Source organism: Canis lupus, chromosome 2, assembly GCF_003254725.2.
Source record: "Canis lupus dingo isolate Sandy chromosome 2, ASM325472v2, whole genome shotgun sequence".
NCBI lineage: Eukaryota > Metazoa > Chordata > Mammalia > Carnivora > Canidae > Canis > Canis lupus.
Window position 1 is genome coordinate 29,147,575 of NC_064244.1, and position 15,520 is coordinate 29,163,094.

At 47.0% G+C, this 15,520-nt stretch overlaps 1 pseudogene; it reads left to right on the forward strand.

Annotated features, from left to right (window-relative positions):
* The window catches only part of LOC118354055 (aldo-keto reductase family 1 member C15-like), a 74,256-nt pseudogene that overhangs the window by 37,183 nt on the left and 21,553 nt on the right, over window positions 1-15,520 (forward strand).

Genomic DNA, 15,520 nt, shown 5'->3' on the forward strand with positions numbered 1-15,520 from the left:
CAAGTGTCGCTGCTCCGTGTAGTGGTATCTACAGTTGGGTGGACTCTCTTGATTGACTGCATCTCAACAGCTTTTTAGAAAAGAAGAGGGAAAGCACACAGCCTTCACTTGTGGAGTGGAGAGAGCCCATGCTTAGGAACGCTCTGACTCTGAATCCCTATACCGACTTTTGTGTGTTCGGGTATTTTTAAATGTTAATGGCCTGTCCCTCATTTTCCCCAGGTGAGTCGTATTTCCCCTGGTTAGTAATAGAGAAATGATTATTTCATTTACTTTATTCCTAGGATCTTTCCAAAGGAGAGTGGGTCTGTTCAGAAATTGATCTGAGGTGGAAATTAGCACAGCTGCGGGGGGGGAGGGGAGCACCTGGGTGGCTCAGGCAGTTAAGCATCTGGGTTCAGCTCAGGTCATGGTCTCAGGGCCCTGGGGTCAAGCCCCGCATCGGGCTTCCTGCTCAGTGGGGAGTCTGCTTGTCCCTCTCCATCTACTGCTCCCCCTGCTTGTGCTCTCTCTCTCTTTCTCTCTCAATCTCAAATAAGTAAATGTATCTTTTAAAAAATTAGCACAGCTGGAAGCTAATGGAGCAATCTCCTCACACAGCCAGCCTGGATAGAAGAAAACAAAGCCATCTTGATGATGCGCATGAAATATTCCCCACCCTGGATTTACTGCCTGGGTTTAAACATTCATCTCACAGATGCTCACCAGGCATTCAGTCATGCCAACCATTGTTTTGAGGGTTTCCTCAGAATTAAAGCGGGAAGAAACACTCAGCCTTTTGTGTGGATTGAATTGTTCTGTAGCCTTTCTCTTCCGTCATCCCATTGGTCTTCACCTGTTCTGTTTCTCCACTCTGAAATTCCAACATTCCCATAAATAAACCCCAATTATCTCTCAGAAAGCCCCTGGCGTGCAGGAATTTGGATTGTTTCTTATTTGAGCTATGTCATAATCTTCTTTTGTGTTTTAGATTGCCCACTTCTGGGGCAAGGACCATGCTTTATGGTTGGTTGGATTTCGAAAGCCTAGCAGGAGACACGCTCCCTAGTCCCTGCCTTTTTTGCATCGTCATCTGCGTTGCCTCTTAACTGGTGGTGGCAAAAGGTGCAAGACTGGGGTCCTGCAGGCTCGTTGCCCCTGCCAACCCCCAGCTGTGTGACCTGGGGCAACATGCATGGCATTTCAGTTTCCTTATGTGTGAAATACGCTAGCTGAAGCGATTTTGGGAAAAGTCTCTAGGTTTCCTCAAACTCTAGGTCTCTAGTCACAACCCTGGGTGAGTGCAACGTGAAAGCCACACACTAGAGGGAAGCATTGGCTAAAATGTGCTGAGAAGCCCTCGAATGCCAGACCTTGTCTTGCAAGTTTAGTTTGCTGAGTTTTAGCAACTATTGATGATGAAGATCATGGTAGAGTGGACGCAGCTTATCAGTTTGGAGCAGTGGGGTTGTTTCGTGTCATCACTAGTCTAGACAACGATGGCTCTCTGGAGATGGGCAGGTGAGTGGCTGGGAGTCCACCGACCCATCAACCCCACCAGGGCGGACACCAAACTTCTCTACTATCATCCTTGGGCCGGGACCACTTCCCTGTATCCAACTGAAATCCTTCTGGCTTAACCTGTCCTGAGTGGGGATGAATAACAGATGAGGAGACTCTGTAAGAAAACCTCAACTATTTCAAATGATTACTTGACGATATTTCATCGTTATTTACTTCAGGCTAAAATATTTCAATTCGCTCAAACTCCTTTTTTTTTTTTTTTTTCTTTTTTTTTTTTTCCCCTCACAGGAATCTCTGTGAATCCTGTCTGGGGCTGGGGAACTAGAACTTGCTAATAGGCAGGGCCTGTTCTGACAATGAATCAAAGATAGGCAAGGCTAAATGAACTTTTACCAAGCTACTCTCAAAGCTGCTCCTATCGGTCAGAGGAACAGTATTTCCACTGTTCGGGAAATACCTCTTTACTTGTGGAATATGAAGGGCAGGTGATAACTAGATGATCCAGCCCACAGTTGTTGAGACCTGCTCTGTGCCAGGCTTTCTGCGAACAGGCTGGGGACACCACCATTGGGAGGATGTAGCACCCGCCCTCCTAGATCTCACTGTCTGTAAATAGGCAATTCTGGGGTCATATGACAAGTCCTAAGGCTGAGGGTGAGCATACATAGCTAAAGGACACAGGAGAGGGGTCTCTACCTAGATGTGGGCTGTCTAGGGGAGCTTCCGGGAGGAGGTAATACTAAAGCACATGGAGAACTATGGAAGGAGCCTCGGTGTCCGTGGACGGATGAATGGATCAAGAAGTTGTGGTCTCTGTATACAATGGAATATTCCTCAGCCATTAGAAACGACAAATACCCACCATTTGCTTCAACGTGGATGGAACTGGAGGGTATTATGCTGAGTGAAGTTAGTCAATCGGAGAAGGACAAACATTATATGGTCTCATTCATTTGGGGAATATAAAAAATAGTGAAAGGGAATAAAGGGGAAAGGAGAAAAAATGAGTGGGAAATATCAGAAAGGGAGACAGAACATGAGAGACTCCTAACTCTGGGAAACAAACTAGGGGTGGTAGAAGGGGAGGAGGGCGGGGTGTGGGGGTGACTGGGTGATGAGCGCTGAGGTGGGCACTTGACGGGATGACTGGGGGTTATTTTATATGTTGGCAAATTGAACACCAATAAAAAATAAATTTATATATATAAAAAAAGCATATGGAGGACAGGTGAAGATTGGCAGGCCAGGCCAGGCCAGGCCAGGCCAAGGGAGCTTTCTAAAGATGAGCTCAGAGTATATATGGAGGACTCTAAGTAGTTCAGTATGGTTAGAGTATAGAGCACCAGGGAAGGAAGGGAAGATATGGGGCTCATGAGGTGCATCATAAAGAGGCTGCTTCCTAAGGAGTAGGTGGTTCCTCTTGAGGGCAGTCTTGAGGGAAGCCATGAGGGGTGAACAGGGGAATGCCTCATTTGAGAAGGACAGCTCAGCTGCTCTGTGGGTTTAAACTGGATGATGGTAAGCACTGGAGCCTGGGACACCAGCTGGAAAGCTTCTGCCCTTGAATGAGAAGGTGTCCACGTGTTTCAGCACCTTTTGTTGAAAAGACTATCCTTCACCTGGAGTTACTTGGGCTCCTTTGTAGAAAACCAATTGACCATACATGTGTCCATCTCTTCCTGGATTCCATTCTGCTCCCTTGGCCTGGATGTCTATCTTTTCAGTACAGCACACTGCTTAACTGCTTAACTGCTTAACTACTGCTTCCCCCCTTTTTAAAGATTTTGTTTATTCATGAGGGACCCACAGAGAGAGGCAGAGAGGCAGAAACACAAGCAGAGGGAGAAGCAGGCTCCCTGCAGGGATCCCGATGTGGGACTCGATCCCAGGACCCCAGGATCATGACCTGAGCCGAAGGCAGATGCTCAACCCCTGAGCCCCTCAGGCATCCCAATCACTGCTCCTTTATAGGAAGTCTTGAAATAAGGTCACTTAAGTCCTCCAAACTGGTTCTTTTTCAAAATTATGTTTGCTATTCTGACTTCTTTATTTGTCCATATAAATTTTAGAATCGGTTTATTGATTTCTAGAAAAAAAAAGTGCTGGTAATATTTAGCAGGATTGCATTGACTCTAGAGAAAACATTTTGGGAATAATTGACATCATAGCAATATTAAATCTTCCAGTCCATGCGCACAGTATTTCTCTTCACTTTTTTAGGTGTTTTTAATTTCTTTTGGCAATATTCTATAACCTTTAGCATCCAAATCTTGCACTTATTTCTAATTTTTTCCCTAAATATCTTGTTTCCTAATACAATAGTAGATGATACCGTTTAAAAATATATCAATTCCTGTTTTACTTCTTAGTATAGAAAAAATCATCACTCTTTTAAATACTGACTTTGTATTCCGTGTCCTTCTAAACTCACAGATTAGTTCTAGTTTACAAATTGTTTTTGGAATATCTAATATTGATAACCATGACATCTGTGCATAGAGACAATGTTATCTGTTTCTTGAAGATAATATATAAAAAGACTTTGTTTTTTTTAATCCAGTCTGAATACCTACACCTTTTAAGTAGAGTGTTTAAACCATGTATATCTAACATAGTGATCAATATGTTTAGACTTTAATCCACCATCTTGCTATTTGTTTTCTAATTGTCTCATCCGTTCTTTGTTCCTTCTTTTGCTTGTTCTGCTTTCTTTAGTATTAACACTTGGTTGGTTGTATTTAACTTCACTATGGTCTAATTAGCTTACATTTTTTAAAACTTTTTTGGTAGTTCCTCTAGAATTTAAAATATTACTCTTCTATGGGTCTGTACTAAATTCCATGGGTGTTCAACAAAGATTCTCTACTCTGCTGGTAGAACTTAAACATGCCCTAGCTCTGTGTCATCTTGGAATTGTTCAACTCATTGCTCCCACCTATATTTGAGTGACTGTGGAGTTTAACATCTCAGTTTTTGGTTATACAGTCAAGGGGACTCCTATATAGACTTTTTTTTTTATTTTAAAGATTTATTTATTTATTTATTTATTTATTCATTCATTCATGAGAGAGAGAGAGAGAGAGAGAGGCAGAGACATAGGCAGAGAGAGAAGCAGGCTCCCTGCAGGGAGTCCAATGTAGGACTAGATCTTAGGACCCTGGGATCACAATCTGAGCCAAAGAAATTCCATTGTCTTATAGTCTCTATGCTTTTATTCCCCCTAAATTATTCCCCCCCACCCCCCACCCCCCCACCGCCTGTCTTTCAAGCTACAGGATTTCCTCAAAGGACTAGTAATCCACCCTATAGGGGTGGAGGCTGGAGCTCTATCCCAGTATAAATTGGGGAACCTCAAGAGTAGTAACAGTGAGACTTTTCTCCCTGCCTGGTCCCTTTCACAGAGAAAAGACCTTTTATCCTCCTGGCTGAGGTCAGTCTTGGATCATTCAACAACGGCAATCCTCCTTAGGGGAGGGATTGCAGGAGAGGGAGGGTGGCAGCCTCTGGGAAGGCATTTGAGATGGTGCATTTTAAGCACTCTGCTCACCATCTGCTTGTTAGTTGACACACAACTCATTTTCTATGTCCTGGGCAGACAGTGGCCAGGAAGACTAACCTGTTGGCATAGAAGTTGACTATTACAGGAGCACTGGTGGCTGAGTGGTTGAGTGTCTGTCTTTGGCCCAGGGCGTGACCCCAGGGTCCTGGGATCGAGTCCCACATCGGGCCCCCCACAGGGAGCCTGCTTCTCCCTCTGCCTGTGTCTCTGCCTCTCTCTGTGTGTCTCAAATAAATAAATAAATAAATACATAAATAAATAAATAAGTAAATAAAATCTTTTAAAAAAGTAGACTCTTACAAATAGGGTTTCCATGTGCTAATGGAGTTCTGCTAATCAGAAGCACTCACGGTGATTTGGAAGGCGGAGGCTCTGGTCCTGTGGCTTCTGGTTGCCTCTGCTAGGAGTTAAAGTAAGAGGGGGCGGGCTGCAGCCTTGGCTTCTGAGGTGACCAGTCATGATACGGAGGCTGCACGTGTGGGACGGCTCTGTGAAGACAGATTCACTGGTGGGTGTGACTGTTTTGGTGTCCAGGGAACTGTGGCCGGTGGCAGTGGTTTCCTGACCCCGGGTTAGCACAGCTTTGGAGGTGTGTCCTTGAATCACAGAGTTGCCAAGGTCGCCTCCTGAAGGCCTGGCTTCTAAGTGGGGTCACCCCTGGGGAGCATCAGTGCCTGGGGCCCGTTCCTGGGGATCATGTTGAGGTCCCACTTTCTGGCCCTGCCGGTGTGTTTCTGAGCACTCCATTCTTTTGGTCATTTCTGCTCAAAATGCATGGAATGGTTTCTTTTCTGGAGTAGAGCTTTGCTATGTGGACTTTGAGCTCATGGGCGAGGCAGGGTTCTGAGGCTGTGGAGACATGGACACACTCGAGTGTGGGTGTGCTGTGGTGTCTGTCCCTGGACTCTCTTGCCTCTGGCCCAGAAAACATTGAGACAAATCAGTTCTCCTTTCCAGGCTTTAAAATGAACAAAAGTAAGACCTAAATATCTAGGGTTAGGAAAGCCTGCCTACTTCATACCAGCTCATACCACTGCTTACTTCCCAGAGTTACCCTCTGGGTGACTTGGAGGGTAGCCTTCGCATCTTCCCCCTGCATCCACATAACACAGAGCACCCTGTGAGCACGTGAATACCCTACACGTACACACAAAGCCCACATGTCGGTACAGAGCGAGGCTGTGTAGACACATTACTCAGAACATGCCCTTCCCACCTTAGCCTACTACGTTCCTTCCATGGCTCCACGGTATGTTGCGAATCATGATTTATTTAAATTGAACTTCATGGATATATTTGTACTCATTTTTTTTGTAACTGTTTTTACAAACAATGCAGTGAAGAATATCTTTGCTTATCTTTGGACACATGTAGATCTTTCTGCCAGATGTGGCTTTTAGAAGTGAGATTGTTCAAAGGAAAGAAGTGTTTTATTTTTTTTATTTTTATTTTTTAAAGATTTTATTTATTTATTCATGAGAAACACAGAGAGGGGAGAGAGAGAGGCAGAGACACAGGTAGAGGGAGAAGCAGGCTCCATGCAGGGAGCCCAATGTGGGACTCGATCCCGGGTCTCCAGGATCACTCCCTGGGCTGAAGGCAGATGCTAAACCACTGAGCCACCCAGGGATCCCAAAAAGAGCATTATAAACTCAAATTGATGTCACATTGCCCTTAAAAGCACTGTGACAACTTAGCCCTTCCCACAAAGGTTGGAGAGATCTTTGTAATGTATTGAGCTTCCACTTTTTATCCTAAATGTCGTTTATGGATATCCTCCTTCCATTATCCTTAGACTTTCTAAGTGGGACGTATCTCACAGGTGTCAGTTTAAGTTACTGGGACAGATCTGCACTCCTTTTTGTTTCTCGTTTCATTGCGGTGCTTTGATCTCTGTTAATACTTTGTTATTTCTTCTCCTGTCTATACGTTTGTTTTTTATGTCTCTCCTTTTGTTATTTTTCTTTTTGTGTTTGCTTGCTAGGAATTTAGCTTCTTTCTTTCTTTCTTTCTTTCTTTCTTTCTTTCTTTCTTTCTTTCTTTCTTTCTTTCTTTCTTTTTCTTTCTTTCCTTTCTTTCTTTTTCTTTTTTTCGCCTGTGATTTTGTTTTGCTAGGGTATTTGGCCTGTATGGGTTCTGTTTTATAAAGTTTCTCTTTTTCCCCTAACACTCAGCTAATCTGATCAGGCGATGCCAGGGCACTCAGCTTCATACATGGAGACGGGCCCTTGACTTACGGGCCCACTCACCCATTTTTGCGATCCCTGGCTATCAAGTGGCAAGAGCCCCAGGGACTCCCCCAAACCTCCTGAGGGAAACCCTGAGTCTGGCCAACAGCTGACTGTCCAAAGCCAGCAGGGCAGGAGCTGGGCATCTCGGGTGAATGGTGTCCTTTGTGCTGTGGGCCTTATGTTCTTCCTTTGGTGCTGGTAGATGCGATTCAGACTGGCCTTTCCCTTCACTGCAATGAGACATCCCCACTTGTATGTGTGCGTGTAAAACAGATAGAAGTTTAAGGCTAGGAGTGAGTGACTCTTCCCACTCCCTCAGGTTCCTGGGAACAAACACCTCAAATGCAGTCTTTTTTTTTTTTTCTTAAGGTTTTGTTTCTTTATTTGAGAGAAAGAGAGAGAGAACAAGCAAGGGGAGCTGCAGGCAGGAGGAGAGGGAGAAGCAGACTCCCCACTGAGCAGGGAACCCCACGTGGGACTCGATCCGAGACTCCAGGATCATGACCTGAGCATGACACTTAACTGACTGAACCACCCAGGTGCCCTCAAAATCAGTCTTTATCAGAACTCTGCTTGGACAGCCAGGGTTTGCCCAGATGGATAGAGTTGTATATAATGGCGAGAGAGAAAAAGGCAAGCTGAGGACAAAACACGAACTGACACCAGCAAACCACCCCCTTGGGGTGGGATATGCATTACATCCTGCAAGCACTCCTGACTGCCTAAGAACAAAGGCCAGGGAAAAACAAATGACCAGCTGATAAAGATCCCAGTTGTATTGGGCTCAAAACTCCACTATAGTTTGTAACTATCTTAATGATTTACAAGAAAAACACAATCTTACTAATAGTCAGACCTCCAGGAACCTATAGACTCAATTTCCTGGAGCCTTAACGTCACCTTCACTTCCAAAGGACAGAAAAGCCTGAACAATCAGTCACCCCACACACCCAGTACAGCTCTTCCTGCCCACGGGTTCTGTCCTGTACTCTAATAAAGGCTCCTTTTTGCACCAAAAACATCTCAAGAATTCTTTCTTGACCACCATGCTCAACGATCCTGCATCTTCCAATATCCTCAATTATACTGTTAAATTACACAATTCCACCCAGTTAATTTTTTAAAAAATTGTATTTATTTCTTCATGAGAGACACAGAGAGAGAGGCAGAGACACAGGCAGAGGGAGAAGCAGGCTCCATGCAGGAAGCCCGATGTGGGGCTCGATCCTAGGGCCCCGGGATCACACCCTGAGCAGAAGGCAGATGCTCAACCCGTGAGCCACCCAGGTGTCCCTCAACCAAATTAGTTTAAACATCTAATTGGCTTTATTACCTGATCCATAAATCCGGCAGCACCCCATCTAGCAAGCAGAGACTGGTTCAGAATGGAAGGTTTTTATAGAAGGAGGGTGGAGGCAAGAGTTACTAGCAAAAGAAAAGGATTAGTTCCAGGTGGGGCCCTTTCTAGGAGAAAAAGCATAGTATCATGCAGATGACTCCTCTTTCTTTGTGGGGTAGAGAGAACCCACAGTGCAGACAGAAAAATCCCTGAGAGACCCCATTCCTGGGGGAGGTGAGTCTGCTAAGAGGTTATGTATTAAGTCCCAATTTGGGAACTCATCTACACGACCCGGTTTTGGACCTGTGGTTTGTGTGTGTGTGTGTGTGTGTGTGTGTGTGTTTAACAACACGATGCATTTTTTTCATATTTTTTCATTCCCCAACTCTGAGCGAGCCTTAACACTGAGAAAGCCCAGCACCCTGAGGCCGAGGGGGGCTTAAAGTTGTCCTTGAAGCTGGTGTGAGCACGACACGCTTGGGGATGATGGTAATTCTAGCTTCCACTCAATAACGTTGTTGTGGCACATTTTACACGTCTGGCAGGGGGGCTCAGACTACACCACCCCAAAATACACCACTTTGGCATCAGGATTGTCTTGAGCTGCAGACCTGTCTGCCAGCCCCAGCCCCACGAAGAAGGCCAGCAGGCTCTTAATCACCAGGGGATTCACTTCTAGACTCTCATCAGCCCAGGGACCAGGGGAGTCTACACAACAACCCCTCTGACTAGCGTCTACCCCTCAAGATTTCTCTATATTTACCTCCCCACTTTCCTCTGTCTTGTCCCTTCTTTACAAAATCTACTGCTCTTCTGCTAAGATGCTCTACGAGCTAGGGTTCTAACTACCAGTGGGCGAAGGTCAGGAGGCCTGTGACGACAGACTCCACCTGGTTTCCTCCTGTTTACCTGTCTTCTGTTCATCTAATTTGCAGGATCCCAGACAGAGGATTTATGGGAGTAAAGGGAAAATGTTAAAACAATTTTCCTCCCTGACACATTCCGTAAGGAGAGTGTTGTGGACAAGAACATTGCTTTTAAATTCAGATGGTAATACATAGACAGCCTAGATGTTTACTATGTGCTCGAAACTGAGGATCTTACAGGCACTGATGTCGTCCTGGCACATCCCTCCTTTTATGAATCAGGGAGCTGAGACCAGGTCACACAGCTAGGAGGTGATGGATGATGTAGGAAAACACATTAGGATTCGAAGCCAATGGCCAACATAGAATTCTTGAGATGTCTTTGGTGCAAAAAGGTGATTTTATTAAAGCACAGGGACAGGATCTGGTGGCAGAAACAGCTGCCCTGAGTCATGAGGAGGGGCTCCTTATATACTTTCAAGTCTGGAGGGGGACAGGGAGAGTGTAAGTCTCTGAGGAACTTTGGAAGCAAGGCTCCCAGGACCTTGAGGGAGTAGCTGTTGTTGGGACTAGGGTCATTTATCACCGTCTAATAAAACCTGAATCACGAGACCCTTCAGATGTACATCGGTGGGTCATATGCTTGGGGGATGATCCCCAATATGTATCTTGGGGGTCTTAGAGATAAAGGAAATTTCTAAAGGAATTTTTACATGTTAAAGTAGACTCACAGGATCCTGGGTGTCGGGCTAAGATTGCCTTTTGCCCTCAGCCGAGTATTAGCATTGAGGCAACTGAGTCCCTAGGGGAAGGTCACCCTGCCTGTCTCAAGGATGTGTCAGTGGGCTGTAGAGAGTAAGGACTTTAAATAATTTCTGTTCTGTCCTTCTGAACTCAAGGGCAGAATTGGACAGATCTAGGATCCCACCTTCCCACCAGGGAAGGTGCCTGCTGGTCCCTAGTTTCTCACATCCACAGAACCAAGATATGAACCCAGGCAGTGTGACTCCAGAGTGGGTCATGCTCTTCAAGACTACACTAGGGATCCCTGGGTGGCGCAGCGGTTTAGCGCCTGCCTTTGGTCCAGGGCGCGATCCTGGAGACCCGGGATCGAATCCCACGTCAGGCTCCCGGTGCATGGAGCCTGCTTCTCCCTCTGCCTGTGTCTCTGCCTCTCTCTCTCTCTCTCTCTCTCTCTCTCTCTGTGCCTATCATAAATAAATAAAAAAATTAAAAAAAAAATAAATAAGACTACACTAGCCTCTGCTTCCAGGTAAGGTAACGTGTTACACTTTGATATTCCACCCAGCATATGACACCAAAAAGCACTGGAAGACTCTGAACCAGTGAGAGAAAAGGAAGCCGACTGTCTTGGGACCTAGTCCTCAGGAAGCATCCTTGGGCACAGATGAGATAAAGACACAGAGCACAGAAAGAGGTTACTTTCTCTGGCTTGGGGACCAGGAAGGGAAGCACGGTATGTTGCTGGAAAGCAGTTTGACAGTTTGTGGTCTAGTCAAGCATACATGCATTGTCCAGGAATTCCAGCCCTATGTGCTGGAGGCAACTACCCAAGACAAATGAAAATGTACAGGCTTGTCACCCATGTGCATAGCAAAACCATTATTTATAACAGCCCCAAAGTAGAAACTATCGAAACACATTAACGGGTAGACGGAGAGACACAGGGTGGCCCTCATCCCTGTAATGGGACCTTTCTCAACAGTGAAAGGGAACATGCATGACATAGATGAATATCAAAAATATTCTGGCAAGTGAAAGCAGCCTAACACGATAGGCTACGTATTGTATGATCCCATGTATATGAAATCTGTGGGAGAAGCCAACCTCTGTAAGCAGGCAGGAGGTTAGAGGTTGTGTGGGGCTGGGGTATGGGAGAAAGAATTGCCTTCCACCAGGCACAGGGGGACTTTTTGGGGGTGATGGAAAGGTTCAGAAACAGGGTGGTGGTGATGAATGTAAAACTCTATATAGTTACTAAAACTCATTGGAAATGCGTGTAGAATGGATGGATTTCAGGATGCGTAAATTATACTTCAATAAAACTGCTGAAAAATATCAAATATAGCTATCTTTATTATTATTCCTATAGTTCTGGGATCGGTCTAACCTTCCTGTGGCAGGGATACCAGGAATGATGATGGTCCTAGGCACAAGCACCTACCATGTAGACTCTGCTCTTGGTCGGGATAGGCCCTCTTGCATTTGGGGCAAGGGACCTCGAGAGTGTGTCTCTTGATTACTCTTTCTCAGACTCTGGGGGCCTCCTCTCTTTCCACAGCTCATGCATTGTAGCAAGTCCTGGAAGAGAAGAAAACTCAGGCTGCTGAAATTAGCTTGCTCTTTGGTATCAAAAGGGTAGCTCCATCGTCAGAAGTCTGAGCGCCTTCATTTTCTGGCTTATCCTCCACAAACCAGCACCAATGCCATGATATGGATTCTTAGGAAAACTGCACTGAAGAAGGTGGGATCCTTGATCTGTCCAATTCTGCCCTTGAGTTCAGGCAGATATACTCAGTCCGTAGGGCCCTCCAGCCACCTGTGTTATAAGCTACAGATAGCAGAGTCATGCGCACTGCAGCCGTCAATGTTTTTTGGTGGTGTGATTATGGTGCCATCCTTGGGCTCCTAAGCCATGGAGCTTACCCCTTGACTATGGGGCTGTTAGATCCAGCAATAGGGGCACCTGGTGCCTCAGTGGTTGAGCGTCTGCCTTCAGCTCAGGGTGTGAGCCCAGGGTCCTGGGATCAAGTCCCGCATCAGGCTCCCCGCATGGAGCTTCCTTCTCCCCCTGCCTGTGTCTCTGCCTCTCTCTCTTTCATGAATAAATAAATAAAATATTTTTTAAAATTCCAGCAATAGGGGATCCCTGGGTGGCGCAGCGGTTTAGCGCCTGCCTTTGGCCCAGGGCGCGATCCTGGAGACCCAGGATCGAATCCCACATCGGGCTCCCGGTGCATGGAGCCTGCTTCTCCCTCTGCCTGTGTCTCTGCCTCTCTCGCTCTCTCTGTGTGACTATCATAAATAAATAAAAAAAATTAAAAAAAAAATTCCAGCAATAATTACTCCTACACCCATATTTCCAAGAAGGTTGTTGTCATTTTAATGCCAGGGAAAGATTTGAAGATAGAACCCTACAAAAGCAAACTTCAAAACTCTTGAATTGTTCTTATATATATCACTTCAAAAAAAAAAAAAAAAGAGATTAGGGACAGCATCCTGAGAGTGCCCTATAAGACAGATGGTAAATATTTGTTGACCTGAGCCTGGGTAGGACACGTTATGTAGCCCCACCTGTGCTAATCCCAACTTTGGCAAAGGTGAGCTGAATCTTATGGATGCTAAAGAACCTTAGCGTTTCTGCAGGAGCACGTTCTAGCAGGTTCTATTCACCCGACTCCATTCCCTCTCTCCCACCCACGGAGCCCAATGCGCCGGCCCCATCTGCATGCAGTACAGAAGAAGGCTGTATTTTACCAATATCCAGTTTAGGGTGCTCGGCCAGACGCAGCCTGGCTGCCTGAGGGACGTTACCCCGCCAGCCCTGGGACCCCTCACCCTTTCTTTGTGGCCGTGGTAGCCGATGAGGGTTGCCCAGTGTGGCTGGCCCTGACCTTCCTGTCTGCGGGTTTCCAGGTGGGGTGGGTATCGGGAGGCGCTGGGAGAGCCTGGAAGGAGGGGAGGTGTGGGGATGTTCCCTCTCCTTTTCTGGGGGACACAGCCTCAGCTTCCACTTACGGGCCTTTCTAGCTCCCATCCCCTGGACTCACCAGGGGCCCCCAACTCTGTGTTTCATAATTGTGCACCCCTTTATTTTCTTTTCTTTTTATAATAAATTTATTTTTTATTGGTGTTCAATTTGCCAACATACAGAATAACACCCAGTGCTCATCCCCTTTATTTTCTTTACCCAGAGGAGCAGCAAGCTGTGGCTTCCTGGTTTTGCTAATCACTGGGGAGCTCCATTGTCCCCAGACTGGCTTCCAGATGCTCCCACTATTTGAATACCAGCTCCCCGTGTAAGTAACCAGCGTGACCTCTTCCTGGGGGCTGCTTCCTGGCTGGAGCTGCCCTTCAAGATGTCCCCAGCCATCTAGGGAACTCCCTGGACCTGCTGCGCCCGGGGAAAGTGCTCCCGTTCCCTCCCTGTGGCCCCCACACCAGCCTGCCTTCCTGCTGATTTCTCTGCCACTAGGCCATCCCTCAGCCAGGCACAGCTGATCCTGCTGAAAACTGTCACCAGCCTTGAAGGGAGGAAAAAAAAACATGCTTTGCCACTCTGTTCCCCATGTGAGATGGATCCGTCCATTTCCTGGAGCCAAGCAGAGTTTTAAGGAGTTAATGAGGATCTAGACACAGTCTGGGGCTCCCAGAATCTAAGCACGGAACAAAGAATATTTCAACATCTGCTGTCCCCAGACCTCAATTTCATTCACTCTACACAGATTTATTGAGCATCAGCCATGAGCTAGGGAGCCTTTTCTAGGCGCGGGGGTTACAGTGTTGAAAAATTCAACGCATTTGAAGACACACCAGCAAATAAAGAAAGAGATAAGCTCCTTTTGGAGAGTAGCAGTTCTGCAGGACCTGAAGCAGGGTGTGAGATGGGGAGGGGCCGTGGAGAGCGGGAAGCTGCTTGGGCTAGAGTGGCGGAGCAGAGAAGACCCCTCCAAGAGGGTGGCTCTGGAGCGCACCCCCAAGTGGCAAGAAGGGGGCAGGCCCTCGAAGCTCTGGGGGAACTTGGGCCTGGTGACAAGTCTTGGTTCCTTTCAGTTGCTCTTCTAGCTGAGACCTTGGCAAGAGCACAGTCACATGGCTGTAGCACCGGGGCGTATGTCTAAGGAGACCCCCCCCTTGGAGCTGGAGCCTGTGCTTGTGAGGCTGACCTAGGAGGGTCCCAGCTGGCATGGGGACTGGCCCAGGAGGCAGGGGCTGCTCCCAGAACATGGGCAGGTTGTTGGGGATGACCCTGCTCACGTGGCCCAGTGAGAAGCAGGCGTGGCTCAGCCAGGTTCTTCAGGGGCCGTGGCAGGAGCCCTCCGAGGCCATCTTTGGTCTGCTCTGCTGTATGGGTGGTGAAGTAGGGGTGCGTCGGGTTGTCCCCACCCAGGAGGCAAGGTTTCCCTCTGTTGCTCCACAGTGGATTCCCACCTATTCGGGGAGGATGATGTATGTGCTCTATTCCCATGCTCAGTGAATGCTTTTCTCATAACCCTTTCCTTCAGGATCTCAGAGACCTAATTGAATTTCACCCTCCCTTTGCTCAAATGTCGCGTATAAATCTCCCCCTCTGCTCAGTTGTGTATAAATAATTAGTGTCCTTCCTTCCAGCAAAGTGTTTTCCAACAAGCCTGTCTTTTCTTAGATGGCTCTTGATACTGTAGACCTTACTTGTTTTTCCTTCGAGGTACCTGACTTTTATGGGAAAGGAGAAATCCTTCATTCCGGCATCCTCTCTGCTGGGCCCTGATAGAGAAAACCCAGAAAACCCACAGGGATCTCCCTCGGTGGAGCCAGAAGGCGATGACAGCTGGGATTTGTTGGGAGAGGAGAACCAGTCTCAGTCTGGGGGGAGCAGGTGCCTGTGGTCAGCGGTAACTGTTCAGTCCTGGCTTCCTTGGGAGCGGGGTGCTGGGGGTAACGTGCACCGACATCCAGGAAAGTAAAATGTGGGCAGGGCAGGTTCTCAGGGGAAGAGGGAGGTGAGGAGGCTGTGATACAAGCACGAAATACCACAATGAACCGTCTTCATACTTAGGGTCTGGATTACTACTCCTGACCTGTGAGATCCCTGTGGAACATCACCTCCCAGCTCCTGTTGCCTAATCTAACTTGTCCTCCAGAAAACAAAGCAAGACAACAAACAAGCCAACCAACCATCCAGACCCCATGAAGTGCTGCCCATTTTCTTTCGGATAGAATGGGATTAGAGGAGACACGGAACACTCGGGGCTTGTACCCCAGGGAGTTCCCATGTGGAAGAGGGAGGGTCCGGATAAGG